This window comes from Notothenia rossii (genome assembly GCF_949606895.1).
Source record: "Notothenia rossii genome assembly, chromosome: 1".
NCBI classification, from domain to species: Eukaryota; Metazoa; Chordata; class Actinopteri; order Perciformes; family Nototheniidae; genus Notothenia; species Notothenia rossii.
In genome coordinates, this window is record NC_136912.1 from 8118421 (window position 1) to 8125206 (window position 6786).

The window sequence follows — 6786 nt, forward strand, 5'->3', positions numbered from 1 at the left end:
CACACACACACACACACACACACACACACACACACACACACACACACACACACACACGCCTTTACTGGAACTTAATTGGACTTGGATCCAGAAATAACATGTCTGTTTTGTGTATTACATTTTTGGAAAAACAAGATATTTATTTTGTGACATTTTGTGGACTAAACTGTTGATTTGATGCAGCAGTTGTGTAGAGAGACATGTGACTCTGCCTAATTACCGTCTGCTTCTTTTGACCTATGTTTTCAACTTGCATGATCCCTCACTGGCTTCCCTCTCGGACGTGAACAAGCTTAAAGCGTCACTGAACTGGGATCTGTGGTGATGGAGGGCAATTGGTTTTACCCAGCGTGCCACCTGTGCAGTGGAAAACAGTCCTTGTCCTGCTCTGACCTAATGGTAAAACCTTTGATTTACAAATATCAAACCCCTTATTTTAATTGACATGGCCAGAAGCAATGATGCTCTCTTTGTGTTGAGGGTAACACAGCAGCACAGAGCCCAATACAAGCAGATTTGGTTGATGTTGATGTTGCTGTTTTTGTATGGAGAATTTGGGATGTGCAGTAGAATCTTGCACAAGGTCAAAATAGTGCAACCTTTCACAATGCGCAAACAAGGCCTTAAACCACAAAAATATTAGCAAAATGAAAAATGATACACGGGAGAAAGCTCTCTTTTTTCTCCACAGTACTATGAGTCTTTTCTCTCCCTGATTATCAAGAAGTCTGAGCTTATTGGTTCACTCAGCGTCACTGTAATCAGCTAAACCAAATCTTTCTTCAGCATGCAATGTTTCCCAGCAGGCTGTTGGTCAAACACCACAGCTCTGTGAACCCCCATAGTCAGTATCATTATCATCATCATCATCATCATCTGAGGTTTTCAGTTACATTCACGTCTTTATCCTTTGTTGAAAACAAGCTGAGGTCAAGAGGACAGGAAGTAAGAAATGGTTGTGCCTCTGAAGTGTGGATGTCTGGATTTTGTCAAATGCTCAAAGACAGCATCAGATTGCACAACACAGTGAAGTGTGATGAGGTTAAAATGTGAAAAACATTCAGTATGCAGGAAACTGTCAGCAGCCGTAAGAGGGTGGAAATTGTTTCCTGGGTTTTGTTTCCTTTGCCAAATCGTTTTGGTTTGTTTGTCAGCGGCATTATGGATACAACTGGCCCTATTTTGGTGGAAGATTGGGCCAAGGAAGAACCGATTACATGTTGGAGAGGATCCCAAACATTGGACACATTCATTATTTTTCACTTATGGAAACAGCCTTGGCAGATTTCAGCGCTCTCCAAATGTACTTCCAGTTTTCATGGTGTAGACCAGGGGTATTCAACTACAATTCAACGAGGTCCAGTTAGAGAAAATCTCCCCATGCAAAGGTCCGGAACTTCAAAATGTCTAACTTGCTTTATGAATTAGTGTGATATTGAAGTAGCCTGTAGCTTTATCAACGTCTGCATGTATCAACAACTGACTGCCAATCAAATAAAGAAAGTACAATTAAAAAACAAAAATATTTATTTTAAATTAACATTGAACTCTACAGATATACAGTAAAAACTGTGGATATGTGTAATGTTCCTCTCGGGCTGAATTTAAAAATAAAATAGAGAAAATAAATAAAACAGCTTTTGAAAATATGTGCATCTTAAAAGTGCTTCATTTTAGATAAATAAAATAAAGTGTAGCAGCAGCTTGAGTTTCCCTTTTTCTTTGTTAACCGTTTCACATCATGACTTAACAGTTTCAGACGATTATAGAACAATATCAGTCTTTACACATCATAACAATTGAACAGTTTTAAAGTTTCTCTTTCTTTTCCTCTTAGATTGCAGTCCCTCACTCACTTTTTTTTTTATTCAGTGCGAGAATTGAGCTGGAGCTTGTCCTGCCAGGAGTTTAGATCTGGGCTGAAATGGTGTCAGGGCTCATACACACATGCAGGTGCTCACTGGTTAGCCTCGGTTAGCATGTCCTGGAACGATATTTATTTATTTTTCAATTTGATCCTGGTGGACTGATCATATTGGGCTCTGAGACTGCTTATTTTTTGTGACCTCAGTTCTGACTTGAGAGGGAATGTTTGGTCAAATGCTTTGTGTTTAGACTCATAGTGGCGTTTTGGCACTTTTAATGAGCGCCACGGTCTCTGAACAAATGAGACACACTGGTTCTGTGCTCCCAGTGGGCAGGATGAACATAACTGAGTCCACTCAGGGTTAAAAGCTCTGTTCTCACTGTCCACTTTCCTCTTCTTAGAGAGCGCCATGTGTAATTATTTGTCTCTCCCTGTCTGCCGCTAACACGCCTGTTCACTCTGATGTCCGTCTTCTCTCCCTGTATTGCTAATTATTCTCTTTACTCACTTTCCTCTCCGTTTCTCTCTGCTGCGCTCTCATCTCTTCTTCTGTGTTTCGCTCACTCGTCTCTTTCGCCCTCTGTCGGCGGCGGTTAAAATAGAATCGCCCCGTCAAAATTGAAATCCCCTATTAAAGGAGAGGTGTCATGGCCATTTCCACTGATCATAATTCCATTGTTGAGGTATACTAAAATAGAAAAATATTGTGCAATTCTCCAAACTCACATTGGTTTCGCATACAGCATCTCTGTAAAGTATGTGTATTCAGCAGTATTCACTTTCTCCACTAAACGGCTCGCTGCAGCTCCCCTCCCCCCCATCCCTCCGTGATTTCCTTGTTTAGCGATACACAGCCAAACACAGCCAAACTCAACCTGAACACAAAGAAAGTCACAGCCGAAATAAAAACAATAAGTGTGGCTTGATATTGAGTAACAAAAAGGTTTATAGGTTGATAAACGCTGTGAGAATGGGTCTGCAGAGAGAATTTCGTACGATCCCAACTGTCTGTTATCAGCCTGCAGCCAGGGAGGAGAGATCAGCAGAGCTGCCTGCACTGAGTGTGTGTGTGGATTGGTCAATTTGGACGTAACAGCTCCGCGGACGTAACGTAACGGCTCCACGGATTGGCCCATTTAGTTTGTACGTGCTTACGAAAGCACGTACCCGGAACTAAATGGCCCCGTACCCGTAAGAATCAAATGACGATGACGTCATGATGACGTTTCACCAACGAGGCGTTTTGGGGAGGTATTTTACTTGTACTTTGTGTACTTTGTGTACTTTGAGGATTTTGACTCTGCACACCGTTTACATACAGAAAAACCTTCATAACACACAAGGGGATGGGTAATAACCGGAAAAGCATGACATGTGGCCTTTAATGTATTGATTATAGGTCCGGGTCGCGTCTATCGTTTTTCCAACCCAGTTTAGATTTAAACACGCCCACTTCCGCATTACGCAAGGATCGACGTAGCTCTACGCGATAGCGTCATAGACTTCATCTTCTGCAGTTTAGCGGTCGCGGTAAAGCAGGATAGTTGGTTTTTGTCTTTCCAAAGGATTTGTTGACTGAAAGTGAACGATCCTGTAATCAAAGCCATATCGAAGAGTCTTGAGATTGTATTACTGGTGTTTTATCATCTATAAATAGCCTTTGTGTATCCTCAAATATCGTTTTCAGGACAAACAAAAGACGTTTTAAATATCTTATCAGCTGGTGTAAGTGCAGAATATTGAATATAACCTTGACTATTACTGTGTACTTCATTTATCTGACAGCATTATTTAATGATACTATTTTATATATATACACACATTTATTCATTTAATATATATATATATAAACACACACTTATAGGTACTCACACATGTATTTATTCATTTATACACACAGGTGTATTCATTCATTTATACACACACTCACATATACACTTTATATTAATTCATTTGTACACACACACACACACATAAATATATATATATATATTTATATATATAAACAAAACAACACAATATAAGAAAAACAGTTGCAATAATAACATAATATGGTATGATTAATTATACCCTTTTGTTTTTGCTCCCATATTTCAATGAAAAGATATTTTCAAAATCAATATTGGTGGGGGCTCTTTTGCAAAGATAATCAATAACACCACCTGACAGTTGTTTCATTTTTACATGGCAAAACGTTAATATGTTATTAATGTCAAATGTTATATGTTGTATTATATAACAAAATAGACATTTATAACATATTATAAATGTCTACCTTTAAATAAATGTTATATGTTGTATTATATAACAAAATAGACATTTATAACATATTATAAATGTTTACCTTTAAATACAATATTAAATAGATACCTTTACATCCTAAACAGAAGGTCAAAACGTTATGTTGACATACATGATATACACATATACATACATATATATATACAGTGGGGCAAAAAAGTATTTAGTCAGCCACCAATTGTGTAAGCTCTCCCACTTAAAAAGATGAGAGAGGCCTGTAATTTTCATCCTAGGTATACCTCAACTATGAGAGACAAAATGAGAAAAAAAAATCCAGAAAATCACATTGTCTGATTTTTAAAGACTTTATTTGCAAATTATGGTGGAAAATAAGCATTTGGTCAATAACAAAAGTTCATCTCAATACTTTGTTATATACCCTTTGTTGGCAATGACAGAGGTCAAACGTTTTCACACACTGTTGCTGGTATTTTGGCCCATTCCTCCATGCAGATCTCCTCTAGAGCAGTGATGTTTTGGGGCTGTCGCTGGGCAACACAGACTTTCAACTCCCTCCAAAGATTTTCTATGGGGTTGAGATCTGGAGACTGGCTAGGCCACTCCAGGATCTTGAAATGCTTCTTACGAAGCCACTCCTTCATTGCCCGGGCGTTGTGTTTGGGATCATTGTCATGCTGAAAGACCCAGCCACGTTTCATCTTCAATGCCCTTGCTGATGGAAGGAGGTTGTCACTGAAAATCTCACGATACATGGCCCCATTCATTCTTTCCTTTACACGGATCAGTCGTCCTGGTCCCTTTGCAGAACAACAGCCCCAAAGCATGATGTTTCCACCCCCATGTTTCACAGTAGGTATGGTGTTCTTTGGATGCAACTCTTAGGAAGCAACTAAGATCTACGCTTAAAGTTCAAATGATTGCAACTTCGACCTACCGTAGGTCGAAGTTGCAATTATTTGAACTTTAAGCGTAGATCTCTGCGTCAACTCTCTCCATACAAACGCAATGCTGGCGTAGAGTTTTTTTTTTAACAGTTTTTAGTTCAAATAAAGGGTTTCATGCGTTTTTTTTGCAGTTTTAGTCCAGGCTCAACTACGAAACCTGAACTTGCTAAATAGTTGTTTTGATCCGAGACCTGCCGCTCAGCTTCTTCTAAAGCTGCATGATAAGTGGCAACACGGCTCTGTGCGGACGTTGCTGTTGTGTTTATATGAAGAAAGAAAAGTCCTAACCCTTAAAGGCCCAGTGAAGTGCATGTTTTTGCACCAAAATGAAATGGCAGTTTCATTCCTTACATATCATTGTGCCTGTTCATGGCTAAAATAATTTTTAATAATTCATAATTAATGAATTAATGAATTATTAATTTTGCCGTCTGAGCCTAACGGAAGTTGCAGACGATAGTGGCTGTGACGTCACAAGATGTACCCAGTTGCGATTGTAAACATGGCGGAGACTCTGGAAAGTGATACTAGTGTGAGAGAAATGATTGATTTGGACAGCTTTTCGGACAGGATAGATGAGGAAAGTGATCAATCTGGTGCACTTTGAGGGCAACATTAAGAGATTTATGGATACAGCTCTCAACACTCATATGAAACATATATTTCAATAATCAAAAAACATTGGAAGGATTTCTTAACCTATTTTATACAACTAATATTACATAGATGGAAATATTTGTTTACATAGATGACCAAACCCACTGAGATAACTTAGGCTACAGTTTACCTCCCTGAGCTGACGTTATCTCTCTCAGTCCCACAGGAGAGCACTCTCCCTCTCCTTATTGTTGAAACAGCTAATCCGAGCTAGCACCAGATGCTAACAACAATCCTGTAACTTTCTCAGTCTCTCTTTCTCTCTCTCTCGAATCGACCAGTGGCCTTTATTTATCATGATCAATCAAAGAATCTACGAAACAATGACACCAGCCAGGCTCACCTTCATCTTTTGGGAACAGAAACATCGCCACTTCGGCAGACTTGACATTACTACAGCCAGCGGCAATGCATCGTTTCCCCTGTGTTTTTCATCCCTCTTTCTTCACTGTCGCCTCCATTGTCAGGTTTTCTCGATTGGCAATCACTTCCAGTCGACTCCGACACACTTTCCAGGAAAATACTAGCTCAAAAACGTTGAGAAATTCGACTTTGAAAAAGAGAAAAAATGAACGGTGGTGAATGTAAACAGTGTGGCGGCGTCCATCTCGTGACGTCACGCAGTAGATCGCAAGCCACGCCCACGAAGGCGAAGGTCGACTGCAGATTTCCCCGGAAAATTCAAAACTCGTCAAATTCGTTGCTATTCCAACATCTTTTGATATGGGTTCCAATGGACAATTTTGGTCATTACTATACGTATTAGCATAACAGATCATGCACAGGTGCACACTTCACAGGGTCTTTAACTAGCTGTGTTCACCCCTAAGCTCTGGGCCCAACCCCGCAGTGAGCAAAGAGAAAAACTCGTATCATGTGTATACAGTCTTTTACACATCTAATCCATGCCCGTAGCTAGCTGTCAGTAGCTCTTCACAAAGGCATTACTTAAAGCCTGATAAGATGTATAATCATGAGATGTTATATTGGGCAAATCCAGCTGGCTTGAAAGTGAACTGCAAGGTTGGCTGTCAGTCTACATGACTTCATTTTTAC